This window comes from Gadus macrocephalus, chromosome 4 (assembly GCF_031168955.1).
Source record: "Gadus macrocephalus chromosome 4, ASM3116895v1".
NCBI lineage: Eukaryota > Metazoa > Chordata > Actinopteri > Gadiformes > Gadidae > Gadus > Gadus macrocephalus.
The window spans coordinates 33,981,855-33,996,146 of NC_082385.1; the positions used below are offsets into that span (position 1 = coordinate 33,981,855).

General features: G+C 46.0%; 1 protein-coding gene and 1 long non-coding RNA gene across 2 annotated transcripts in view; both read right to left on the minus strand.

Moving 5' to 3' along the window:
* LOC132456510 (NACHT, LRR and PYD domains-containing protein 12-like) overlaps positions 1-14,292 on the minus strand; it is a 171,830-nt gene that overhangs the window by 64,532 nt on the left and 93,006 nt on the right. The gene's annotated exons all lie outside the window — the stretch shown is intronic.
* LOC132456518 (uncharacterized) lies at positions 5,308-6,154 on the minus strand. The gene is made up of 3 exons (XR_009525508.1): positions 5,772-6,154; positions 5,373-5,647; positions 5,308-5,342 (listed from the first exon to the last, which is right to left on the minus strand). It is a non-coding gene; the product is annotated as an uncharacterized LOC132456518 (long non-coding RNA).

The following is a 14,292-nucleotide window of genomic DNA, read 5'->3' on the forward strand; positions in this document are numbered from 1 at the left end:
GAGGGGGAGTCACACGGGAAGACGCTCTGTCGCCACGGAGACAGGAACACGCTGCTAGCATGCTAGCAGGGCGAGTATCGTAACGACTTACAAACTTTTCTTGAACTTTGACCGAACTCCAGAGATCGGCTTCTTGTGTGGTGGTGGCGGCCGTCCTTACCGCCTGGTTTACTAGAAAGGCTTTTAAGATCATTTGTTTGGGACTTAATGTTATCATTTTCCTTCCAATGTATATTTCAAAGAACTTCTGAGTATTTCAGAACGTTTTCAGCCGCTATAGAAAAGGTATATATTCTAAATATAATATAATATATATATATACTGATATTTATTGGCCAACAAAGGTGAATGTTACTTCTGTAAATCTCTAAATGATCTATAATGTATAATGCAGATTATGATATAAAATGAGAGGAAGGGAAAATAATCTATAATCTATTTCTCATCACAAGGGAACCAGAAAGAGTTTTAAAGTTAAGGAAACCGATTCTAACTCACAGAGGTCGAAAACTTCAGCTGAGGGACACATTATTAAAGAGAGAGAGAGAGCTAGAATTTATGTTGTAATCGCTCAGATGCGGTTTTGCGATATTTTCTGGTGAATTCTAAGTACACTAAAGTCTCTGTGGTTGTTTTGTGTATGTGTGCAAACATGTGCAAACTTCTGTTTGTCAGTCGATGACGTAGCAAATTTTCTTAATAATCACATACTACTGACAACGCTATAATAATTATATATTATTAGTGTACTTGTGCTAAATGTCCAGAGTGTCAACGTGTATTTTTTAGATAATAACTTTGATGTCTTCGTCTTTCATCCAAAGTGTTCATAGTTTGTGTTTCCTCTGTTAGTCTTAGTCTCTGTCAAAGATAAAGCTGTTTGATGTTATATCTGCAATAAAGGTATTGTTTATGATCATTAGAGCATATGTCCAAGGTTACGGACAATATATAAAACAAATTGATCGTGCCATACTTTATTGTTCACATTATTATCTACATTTTGTACATTAGGAATCACACTTTTACCTTTATACCAGGAGACGGCTAAGCCAGCCACTAGACTATCAACATCCTCTAATAAAACATAAGGGGCAACACGTCACTTTTTATCGGCCATCGTCTAATAAAACGTTAGGGGCAACAATGTCGCTTTTTTATTGTCCGTCGTCTAATAAAACCTAAGGGGTAACACTGTCACTTTTTATCGACCGTCGTCTAATAAAACGTAAGGGGTAACACTGTTGCTTTTTATTGTCCGTCGTCTAATAAAACGTAACCCTGCGTTCACACCAAAAGATGCATTTGCTGCCCGAACGCGTTGACGCCGTTTTGACGCAGTTTTGCGGCGCAGCAAATCAAGTTTTGCGGCGCAGCAAAGGTTTTGCGGCGCAGCTAAGGTTTTGCGGCGCAGCAAAAGTTTTGCGGCGCCACAGTTTTGCAGAGCGGGGCTTCTGAATTCATTCACAACCATGGCCGACATTACGGGCATTACATGTCTTTACCTGTTGTGGAAGAGGGTGAGACGTCGGAATGCCCGTCGTTTATGGGTTCATGAGACCATTCAGAGCCGTACAGAGCTCGGTGAATTTCACCGTCTTCTGCAGGAGCTCCGTCTGGATGGCGAACGCTTCCAGCGCTATTTGAGGTTGACTCCGGCCCAGTTTGATGACCTGCTAGCTAGGATCGGTGCTAGGATCTCTCGGTTGGACACCAACTACAGGCGCTCCATCTCAGCTTCGGAGCGCCTGTCCATCGGTCTCCGGTGAGTGGTTTCATAATTTGTGTGTCAAAAATCGAAACAAACATTTTACTTCAGGTTCACCAAGCAGGCGTTTCCATGGTAGAGACCGCCATTATTATTATCCTCTGCCAACAATAGTATAGTATGTAGTTAAATACAATAAATAGATCCATTATGTTGATCAAATATGACTCCTGCCTTTGTAACAACGTGTAGCGCAGCAGCACACCCAAAACGGCTCTTTTAAGAGCCACCCACACTTTACTATTGAGCAAACTTCCGGAAATTACTATATTGACAGTGATCTTCTGACTTAATGACGAATGTCTCCTTAACATACAACAGTAATATGCCATTATTAACTAAGTTTGTTAATGTTAAAGTTAGTTTATATTTTGTAATCAGGTAACTGACAGTCCTGAGCCGTCTTGCTTCCCTTCTGCTGGCCTCTGTTCTTCTTCCAGGGAAGCTGATTGGCTGGCCACCTCATTGAGGGATTGAACTCACCTGCAGGAAGCCGAAGAAGCAGAAGATGGGGGGAATCCCACATGGCGCTCTCGCTCTCCCACCTGGAAGGCTGGTGCTGCCTGGCACCCAACTGGGTTTTGTTTGGGGTTGTTATTCTAGCCCTTTAGCATACTCATAGTTTAGTTTAACTGTGCTACTGGTCTCGCTCGGAGTAACAAATGGGCCGAGGAAAGACAGGATTGCAGAGTACTTCCACGTCTTCAACGGGCCTGCTGCTGACCCACTCCTCTTTCCTGCCTCCTGCCTGCGTCTCTCCCTGAGGTAGGTGTCCCTCAGGACCTTCCACTTTCGTCGGCATTCCTCCTCTTAACAAGAAAAAAGCCTACGCTGTGTAATTCGAACTGAACTGTTGAATGCTAACTGCTCACTAACTAGCTTGGTTCAATTGATAGCTGGAATAAAGTAACTTTTAAAGTAAAGTAAATTCAAAAAGACTTACCAGTTAGCCCGACCTCCTGGCTCACCTTCAGCCAAGCCTTGGCCTTGACCGTCCGGTCCTTATAACTGGCCAAGGTGGTGTTGAAGATCTCCGGGTATGCGGAGACTGAAATGATTATCTTTTCCTCCATTTTAGCGCTTTGATCTGGATCAGGTAGTGAACTCTAGGTCACTCCAAGGGAGTAACACTGATTGGCTGTTACGGCATGTCACTCAGTGGCAACGCTGTTGAACGCTGAATGGCTGTCATCACACGTTTGCTGCCGAAAAGTTGAAATATTTGAACTCGAGCAGCATTTGTCGCGCCGCAAAATACGTGAACGCCCGTGCCCGGCAGCGGGCGGCGGGCGTGCTGCGCTGCAAATCATATTTTGCTGCCGGTTTTCTCGGCAGCAAGTGCTGCGGCAGCAAACCTGCAACGCGTCTCTACATTCACTTTGAATGGGATCGTGCGGCGCGGCAACTTTTTGCATCTTATGGTGAACGCAGGGTAAGGGGTAACACTGTCACTTTTTATCGGCCGTCGTCGAATAAAACGGAAGGGGTAACACTGTCGCTTTTTATCTGTCGTCGTCGAATAAAATGTAAGGGGAAACACTGGTGCTTTTATCGTCCGTCGTCTAATAAAACGTAATTGGTAACACTGTCATTTTTATCGGCCGTTTGAACGCCATTCATATAAGTGAGCGTAAGATTGCGCGAGTCCGCACACACACACAACCGCGATAAAAAGGATTTGGCCCCTAGTCATAGATTTTAGTTATTCATTTACTCATCTTATAACTGAACTTAATAGTGTGATATTAGTTTATAATTGACTTTATCCTAATATGACCTCCCTCCACACACTGATGAAGAGGGGATGGAGACTCCACTGTTGTGTGTTGTGACGCGTTGGAGGAAATGTCTCCAGAGGTCGGAGCTTATTGTACCCCAAGCCACCAGTGAGTTGAGGAAGAGCGAGCGGGGGACTGAAGAGTGGGCCCGGGTCAGGACCTCTTAGAGAGCTGGGACTGAAGACTGGGTCCAGGTCAGGACCCCTTAGAGACCTGGGACTGAAGACTGGGTCCAGGTCAGGACCCCTCAGAGACCTGGGACTGAAGACTGGGCCCGGGTCAGGGGTCAGGACCCCTTAGAGACCTGGGACTGAAGACTGGGTCCAGGTCAGGGGTCAGGACCCCTTAGAGACCTGAGACTGAAGACTGGGCCCGGGTCAGGACCCCTTAGAGACCTGGGACTGAAGACTGGGTCCAGGTCAGGACCCCTTAGAGACCTTGGAGTGAAGACTGGGTCCAGGTCAGGGGGCAGGACCCCTTAGAGACCTGGGACTGAAGACTGGGTCCAGGTCAGGGGGCAGGACCCCTTAGAGACCTGGGACTGAAGACTGGGTCCAGGTCAGGACCCCTTAGAGACCTGGGACTGAAGACTGGGTCCAGGTCAGGACCCCTTAGAGACCTGGGACTGAAGACTGGGTCCAGGTCAGGGGTCAGGACCCCTTAGAGAGCTGGGACTGAAGACTGGGTCCAGGTCAGGGGGCAGGACCCCTTAGAGACCTGGGACTGAAGACTCGGTCCAGGTCAGGGGTCAGGACCCCTTAGAGACTTGGGACTGAAGACTGGGTCCAGGGCAGGACCCCTTAGAGACCTGGGACTGAAGACTGGGTCCAGGTCAGGACCCCTCAGAGACCTGGGACTGAAGACTGGGCCCAGGTCAGGGGGCAGGACCCCTCAGAGACCTGGGACTGAAGACTGGGTCCAGGTCAGGGGTCAGGACCCCTTAGAGAGCTGCTGGGACCCAAGGGGCTGGAGGGACATTCCAGGTGTGTTGCTAGGACAACCAACAGAAAGCTCTGGAGAAACATCTGCTCAGCTTGAAAGAGTTAAACTGAAGAAAGGGGAAGAACCATCGGCTGAACACACGAGAACCTTCAGTTGGATCCACCGAGTTGTTTATTAATATTATGCTTCATTAACAAATTCAACAGAAGAATAGTCCCTTACATGTACACAAATAATGCAAGGACTAAAATCGTAGAAGAAGCAGGCATTATCAACAGGTGTGCACGTATCTTTAATAACTGAACATGTTCTGCGGCCGTTTGCTTCCCAAAAGAACGCAAGGAATCAAGATTCAGTTTAAAGTAATTTACAGAATGCAACATAATCCCCCAGACCTCTTGGTTATTATGAATAAAATATAAAATCTGCTTTAAATCGGGTCATAAATCAGGATTATGACCAAAATGATATCAGAGCCCTTAAGACCAAAACTGGTGTTGTCTGAAAATATAAAAACATTCACCATCGATAGGTATTTTACATACATTTCAAATAATAAATGTGCTTATCTAACTATGGAAGATCTTAAAGTTTTCTGGTTTATCATGCTATACTTTACAAAAGAGAGAGAAAGAGAGAGAGGGAGACACAGAGACATGTGACATGTGTGTGTGTGTTTATAGGATGAGGGGTGTAACCAACTGTATTTTTAAAGGTAATATAACAATGCAGTGGTGCATCAATCCCAGGTTATAAGGAGAGTGGCTTGTATTCTTAATAGAACTCTGATAAAAGGAATTACACACAGACACAGTGAGGCACGTTTGACCTTTTATCTAACGATCTAACCATATCTAACCATCAGAATCAATCAGATTATTTACACAATAATAATAATAATAATAACAACACTGAACCTAAAACACTGAACTCAATACACTGAACCCAAAAGAGGTCCCCAAGAAAAATAACAAACTAAATAAAATGGGTACCCAGCAAGTCTTTGAGTGCACTCGATTCAATGAAAGGGGGCGTTCTATTCCTACCACTACCGCTACGGCCGAACGCTCTTGAGCAGGGGCCAGTCGATGACAGGCTGTCCTCTTGTTCAAAGTAACGTCAAATCTTCCTCCATATCTTCTATTTCTTCCGTAATAACCTTCTCTTCGTTTCTCTTCGTCTATATGTTCACTCTTCAAGTCTATGTTCGCTCTATTAGGGAGCGTCAACAAAAACACGGTCTCCAGGCAACCGTTTCAGTTAGCGGCCGTCAGGAATATAACCTTTTCTTCGTTTCTCTTCTAGTCTATATGTTCACTCTTCAAGTCTATGTTCGCTCTTCAAGTCTATGTTCGCTCTTCAAGTCTATGTTCGCTCTTCAAGTCTATGTTCGTTCTTCAAGTCTATGTTCGCTCTTCAAGTGTATGTTCGCTCTTCAAGTCTATGTTCGCTCTTCTTACGCGTCAAGCAGAGAACCATTTTTTTTGGGAGCGTCAACAAAACACGGTCTCCAGGCAACCGTTTCAGTTAGAGGCCGTCAGGAATACATTGTAGCACGTGAACTGGTCGCTACAATATACTGGGAATATATATATACTATAGATATACACCATACACACTACATTATATATATTATTATAATATATACATTCATATAAATTGACATATATCAGCAGAGAGAGTGAAGTAGCATGGGTTACATACTCCCCCCCCTAGAACGCATTAGTCCCTTCATGCGCCTGCCACCTGGCAGGACCCTGGAGGAGGCCTTCCAGACTCTTACAGAAGGCAACAATGGCCAGGATCAAGGGTCTCCCAAGAGTGTCATAGTGCAGTCTATCAGGTCGTTGTCGTGTTCTGCTTGATCTCCTGATTTCAGCTTGTGTTCCTATGTTTTCTGACTGTTCAGCTTGAAGCAGAGGATTGATGGCCGCTGCTACTTCTTCCTCCACAGCCGTGAGATCTGATCTATGATCACATTCGTGTCGTTGATCTGTATCCACAGGCTCAAGGTTATCATGAAGAGGCTCCACTGCATGTTCCTGAAGCTCTCCCTGGAGTGAGTGGTCCAGGGCATGGCGAGTATTTCCAATGGCAGCTTCTAAGCTCTCAGCAGTAGGAGTCTGATCTGAGTCTGCGGGGTCTCCTCTCGACACTCCTTTCCACAGTCTTGATGAAGGGTCCCATTTCAGTCACTTTGGGCCTGTGCACCACCACAAGCTCCTCTTCATCACTACTGCTGCAGACGTCAACATCCTCTTCATGGCTCAGCATGTTGTCCCTTGCATCCATCGTTGGCCGCTCTCCGGATCTCAACTTCATCATCTTAGAGGGGCCTTTTTGCTCAACTTCCTTCCCATCGGTGACAGGTAGGAACCCACATGGCAAGAGGAGGTCCCTGTGGAGGGTGCGTAGGGGGCCGCCACCCATATCTGGCTTGACGACATAAACCGGTCCATCTCCCATCCTCTTTTCGACTGTATAGGTCCCTCTCTCCCATCTGTCCGCAAGCTTGTGTTTCCCTCTGATGTTGACATTTCGCACTCTGAGACTCTGTCACCTGCGATCAGTTCTGCTGCTCTGACCTTGGCATTGAACCTTGTCTTGTTCTTCTCTCCCATCTTCCGTGCACTCTCTGCAGCTAGAGCATAGCTTTCCCGCAGACGTTCTCGAAGGCTCTTTACATACTCAGAGTGAGTCCTGGCATGAGTCCCCTGTGGCTGGAATCCCAGAACGAGGTCGATGGGAAGGGTCGGTTGTCTGCCAAACATCAGCTCATAAGGCGAGTAGCCGGTGGTGTTGTTCCTTGTGCAATTATATGCGTGGACAAGTGGCTTCACAAAGTCTCTCCATTGGTACTTGTCTTTGTCCTCCAGCATTCCAAGCATGCCGAGCAGGGTTCTGTTGAATCTTTCGACTGGGTTCCCGCGAGGATGATAGGGGGTAGTCCTCACCTTTTCTGCTCCTATCAGGGAACACAGCTCTTTGATGGTGTGACTTTCAAAATCCCTTCCCTGATCGCTATGAAGGCGGGCAGGGAACCCGTAGTGAACGATGAAGTTCTCCCAAATTGCTTTAGCTACAGTTCTTGCTCTTTGGTCTTTTGTGGGAATTGCCACAGCAAACTTAGTGAAATGGTCTGTAATCACCAATACATTTCTTGTATCTTTGTTGTCTGGTTCAATAGACAAATAGTCCATGCAGACTAATTCAAGGGGGTAACTTGTACTGATGTTCATCATTGGGGCAGCCCTCTCAGGGTTTGTTTTCCTTCTGAAACACCTCTCACATGTGTGACACTTCACATCGACTGCTTGAGCCATCTTTGGCCAGTAAAATCGGGCGCGGGCCAGGTGAAGGGCGCGCTCAAATCCGAGGTGCCCCACTTCATCATGAACACCTTCTAGTGCTTTGGCTCTGTATTTCTCGGGCAAGACTAACTGATAGCCTTCTGTTCCTCTGTCAACATACCTCCTGAACAGGACTCCGTCTTTGAGTTCAAGTCGATTCCACTCTCTGAGGAAGAGCCTCACCTCCGGTAGCTCTAACTTAGTCTCTCTGAATGAGGGCTTAGTGTCTCTCTCAATGAGTTGGATGACCCGCCTTATGGACAGGTCTGCCCTCTGTGAATTGTGCCAATCCTCTTGAGTCATCCCTGGAACAGTTTTTTGTGCAAGGCAGGTGTAACTCAGGGGAATGGCGGAGGGGTCCACCGCTAGGGACTCTGCTAAGGCGGGGGGTTCCGGGGGGTATTCACAGGGCTCCAGTCGCACTGAGTGTCTTTGGCAGAGGGCAGTGAAGGTGTCCTCTGAGAGTACTTTGTGATTCCCGCCCAGCACACGTTGACGGAGCTCCTCGATCCTCTCTTTTTCCTGGAGGAAAGCATCGTCTTCTTGTGAGGGTTCCTGGGGGCACCTTGACAGCCCATCTGCATCTTGATTTGTGTTACCAGGCCGATACTTCACTTCAAAACGGTACGTTGACAGAGCTGCTAACCAGCGGTGACCTGCTGCATCGAGTTTTGCAGAGGTCAACACATAGGTGAGATGATTGTTGTCAGTAAGGACTGTGAATTCTGTACCATACAGATAATCATGGAACTTCTCACACACAGCCCACTTCAGTGCTAAGTATTCAAGCTTGTGCGTTGGGTAGTTGCGTTCACTTTTCGATAGCCCTCGGCTAGCATAGGCTATTCAACTGCTTTGCTATTTTCGAATAGCCTTGTACAAAGCGCCTGTAGTACCCCGCAAAGCCTAAGAAGCACTTTAGCTCTTTACGATTGGTGGGCCTGGGCCAGTCTTTTAAGGCCGATATCTTCTCAGGGTCAGTGTGGATGCCACGAGCATCTACAATGTGTCCCAGATATTTCACGGAAGACTGAAAGAAGTGACATTTTTCTGGGGACAACTTCAGCCCGTAGTCCTTGAGTCCGTTCAGCACCTTCAGCAACCTGTTTTCGTGCTCCTCCAAGGTGTCTGAGAAGACAATCAGATCGTCTAGGAAGACCAAGACTTCGTTCAGGTGCAGATCTCCCACACATCTCTCCATTAACCGCTGGAATGTGGAGGGTGCATTGGTAACGCCCTGTGGCATGCGGTTAAATTCCCAAAAACCCAGCGGGCATGTGAATGCGGTCTTGTGTTTGTCTTCTTCGGCAAGTTCAACTTGATAATAACCGGACTTCAGATCCATAACGGAAAACCATTTAGCTCCACTCCTCTTCGATATTGGGAAGAGCGTACGCGTCCTTGATAGTACGCATGTTCAGTTTCCGATAATCCACACACAGTCTGATCTTCCCGTTTTTCTTTTTCACCACTACTATAGGGGAAGCAAACGGGCTCTCTGATTCCCTTATGATCCCTGCCTCCAGTAGCTCTCGAAGATGCTGCTTAACAGCTTCTCTATCACATGGGTGAATCGGCCGGGGCCTCTCCTTGAAGGGGGTTTCATCCTGAAGTCTTATCCTGTGTTTGACTGCAGAGGTGCGACCATGGGTTAAGTCATCAACAGCAAATACCTCAGGTATGGTATTCAACTTGTCTTTGATGCGTTTCTTCCACTCTGCTGGAATGGGAGAATCTTCCAGGCTGCATGATACTTTGTCACTTGGGGGGGCTTCTGTATCCACTGTCTGGAGGCCACAGGATATAGAAGTGTCATGGGGTTTCACGGGCACCACACACTGAGCCATCATCATCTCTGCTATGACACGGTTTGGATGCAATGTGATGTCGTGTGAACTCATATTGCGAAGAAGTACAGGGACTTTGCTGAAGGACTGATAGGTAGTTTTAAAGTTTTATAGTTAGTGTTACAGCATCTTTAACAAGCACTTAACAACACTTGCTTTTCAAAGTATTTATAAATGAGTGGCAAAAGCTAGCAGATACCAAAGAGACACAAGTAAAATAAGTATTATTTTAAGAAAAGGGAAAGAATTTTCAAAGTGTTGAAAACGTACAAATATTTATTTAAAACTAAATACATTATAATTATTTTCAACACAAATTGTGTTTTTAAACAGTGACTAAGATCACACCCCAGGGGGAAAAAAATAAACTGAAAATAAGCTATGAACAATGGTATTGAACAAACATTAAAAAAAGGCAAATTACAATAAATAAAAAAATACAATTAATGCATACTTATGTTGTCATAAAATAAACCAACAACAATATAAACACATGCATGCACAATTCATTAACACTACCTAGGCCTACTTATATTTTTTTGAGATGTCGTGCATTAGCCGACCAAATGCACCATGGTGGTGCTTTTTCGCCAGCCACTCGTTCCACTCTATGAGGGTCAAATGGTCAGAGAGCAGACTTTCTGACCGATTGCCCCTCAGTCTCCATATCTGCTCCTTGTAAGAGCGCCAGGCCCTCTCCACGTGCTGAGTATGAGCCCCCGTACGCGGATCAACATACCACCTACTGTGATTCACAGTATGATGGTGGTACCCAAGCCCTGAGAGTACACGGTAGGAACGCCATTCATCACTTATAATTGATGTCCCTGGTCTGACATGGTGAACTATTAAAGGCACGAGGTGCCCCCTGGATCTCTTCTCCACAAGGCGCAAAACTGGCCTCCTTGCCTCTCCATTCACGCCAAGCATCCCAAATACCCACTTCCGCCGTCTCCACCCACCAGCCATCCTTCCTCTTCCATACTTATACAGGAAAAAAACAATACAGATATAATCAGTTATATATTTTACTATTATACAATCATATTACTATAAAAAAATAACTAGATTAACTACTGTTTTTCACAAGTATCAAAATGTTGTAAACTAAAGCTAAAAACATACCTTTCGTTTGTGTCGAAAATGGCTCTCATCAATAGCTACAAACTCCCTTCTCCCACCAATCTGCTGACGTGTCCGCCTCCTCAACCTCTCCATCGCAAACACACATGCCTCCCTTATTTTTTTGGCCATTTTGGTCAGAGTGGCTGAACTGGCTGCAATGCTGTCTTCCATCATGTCAATTTGTCTAAGTCTAAGACCCTGTGAAAATCTTCAAAGGTAAATAGAAAAAATGTTGTACTGTTAATACATTTAACACAATCAAAGGGACCAGCAAAAAAAAAAACAATACACTGTATTGTTTCTTCAATAATTAATTCAGCTTGACTGGCTTAAAGTCTTGCTACGCAGTTTCTTAGCTAGAACATTTATTTTGTCACATACAGCAATCATCTCCTAACGATCCACTAGCTGCCTGTCCGCTGAATATGCTAGCTCTCTGTTTTGTTTGAAACATCAACAGCCGTGACGGCACCCAAAAATAATTCGAGAACCTTCAACATAGAAATGTTAAGCTTGCTGGTAGTTCTACCAGGAGGACTCAAATCACGCGCGGCTGGCCGCCAATCACCAATCACCAGCTACCAATCACCTGCCTACACCTGCTCTATAAAGAGTAGTCTAACATATGTCTTTGCTGCTCAGGTCTTCGTTCAACGCATGCTGCTGCTTTACTGTGCTTCTGATTATCTCGCATATCTCGTCGCTTAGTTGCTACATCGGTTAATACACACCAAGAGGTCATGACTTCGGATTCGTGCTGGTCGGCCTACTACTTCTGGTCCCGGCAAGCGAGCGCAGAAAGCCGTTCTTTTCGGTCCCCGGTATCCTCAACAACACCACCAACAAGTTCCCAACACGGACATCCGCCCGGTTCTACAAACCCTCGCCGAGTTGGTGCAAAGCATTGGCGCCAGGATGGACGCCGTCGAAACGCCATGCGGAACTCCCGGACGGGTCCAGGCCCCCAACCCGCTGTCGTCGGTTGCCACGGCGCCTTTCTACTTCCAGCAACCATCAGGCTCGGCTTCCTCCGCCTTCACAGGCTACGCACCTTGCACGTGCCCTGCTACCATGGCTACTGCAGTCCCCGCGTTAGCCCCCGCAGCGTATTTTCTCTCACAGCTCTACCAGTCCAGCTTCAGGATGCGGCTCCCTCGGTTGGGTTAGGGGGTTTCTTCCAAGGGCAATGGTTTGCTGAGGGATGGCCAGTCGAAGCTGGTACGTTCGCCCTCGGGTCAGAGTCGTCTGCGCTGTTCGAGCTTTACCCTATCGCAGTAGCTAGCGTTCTGTGGGGCAAAGCATGGCGGTGTTAACGTCTAACCATGTTTTGCGATAACAAAGCAGCGTCAAAACGGCTGGGAAGGTGGTCTTCCACAGCATACGGATTTTACATCCGGTTGAATTCGTTGAGTTCGTTGCACACGTCGGTGTGGTACAACACAGAACTCTACGTTCGCAATCAAAGGTTCATAATTATCTTTATACCGTGCACCGTTTGGTTAACTCCTTGTGTCTGAGGTTTTTCCCTTCACTTTAACATGAATGAAGTTGATGGGTTTTAGGCACTGTGGTAACTGATTATTACTAAAGTTTTTATTGACGAAGGGCCTTTTAGATTGGTTCAGCTGCTGCTCACTAACTCTCAATGCGATTCACATATCGTTCAATTTATTCAAAAGATCCAAAGACAAAAAACAGGTACATTATGGTATCATTTTATATGATTATTTATAGTCTTATTGTTAATAGCTTCAGTCGCGTTGGTATTTAATTTTTCATTTGCTCGTTTAGCTACGTATGACGGTTAACAATGTTGGTGTAGGCCTATTACAATTATTTACGCGTGTAGGCCACTCCAACTCGCTCGATATTTAAAAAAGATTAGTGTGCTCTCTCAGAGCTGGGAGATTTCATCCTTATTTTAACATATTACTCGAGACGGTGTTTTCTCACAGTTCTACGGGTTCATGCGTTCTCGAGTTCATGCATTCATGCGTCCACGTCTCCTACTCAGACTTTTCCCCTACACGGGGTATTTAATTTTTCATTTGCTTGTTTAGCCATGTATGTCAGTTAACAATTTTGGTGTATTACAATTATTTATGTGTGTTGGCCACTCCAACTCACTCGATATTTTGAATAGATTAGTGTGCTCTCTCTGGGAGTTTTCATCCTTATTTTAACATATTACTCGAGTCAGTGTTTCTCACAGCGTTCTACGGGTTAATGTGTTCTACGGCTTCATGTGTTCTACGGGTTCATGTGTTCTACGGGTTCATGTGTTCTACGGCTTCATGTGTTCTACGGGTTCATGCGTTTTACGGGTTCATGCGTTTTACGGGTTTATGCGTTCGCGGGTTTATGCGTTGGGTTTATGCGTTGGGTTTATGCGTACACGTCTCCTACTCAGACTTTTTCCCCCTACACGGGGCCTGACTTTCGCTGATGTCACCTTCTCTGCAAGGCATTTTTCATCTAAAAGCGATAGCCTAGGAGCATCTGTTACTATTATCATTTCAAGAATCAACAACTCTCTGTCCTTACGCTTCCATGTTCCTTTATCTCAAGCTTCGGCAATGCACGTCCCCGAATCACCTGTTTATTTGCGGCCTGCCAATGACTAAAGGGTGGTTCAGAGTCAATCTCGCGACGGTGGTAGAAGGGTGCGGCCCACCATCTCCCCCCTACATTGGCCACTCCTTCCGGATTGGAGCGGCAACCACAGCCGCTGAACAAGGGTTGCCGGTCGCGTCTATCAAACGGCTGGGAAGGCGGTCTTCCACAGCTTACGAATCCTACATCCGGTCGAATTCATGGTTCTTCCTTCAAGCGCACACGATGCTCTAACGTCGGTTAAGGCAGGTTTATCACGTTTGCTACTACAGCTGTTTTTGGCGGCCTGTTTCCATTCTAGTTTAGTCTTTGTGTCAAGGTGTCACTTTTGTTTTTATTAGTTTAGACACGTTCATACTCTTTCTAGTGATATGTGATAAGTATTTTAAGGAGCTGCATTTTCCCTCACATTGCCACAAGGGGAGCAAGACCTTATTGAAGGCTGCTCCACCACAGAAGGAGCCGAAGCCTTTACGTCACCCCGGCCACGCCCACTAGGCCACGCCCACTTGACGTCCTCTCTAGCGGGTGGTTTCGAACTCGAGAGGCCAGAGAGCCCAGAGAGCCAGAGGCCAGAGAGCCACCCCGGGCCTAAGCCCGGGGGCTCGAAGTAGATCACGGTATTTTCCTCTCACACGCGTTAGATACAATCCCCTCCGTTAAGCTTCAGTTACCATACCGAAACATGCCGACTTTATAATAAATGAAGTCAGTTAAAAGCATCCCGGGATTGGACAACTTTCTTCAAGAATATGCAACATATTGAAATTCCGTTTAGGTATTATCAAAGATACAAGTGCGTAGATTTGTTAAATAAGGTAAACGGTCGAAAATTGATGTTATGTCTTAAACAGTTGAAGTTCCGTTTG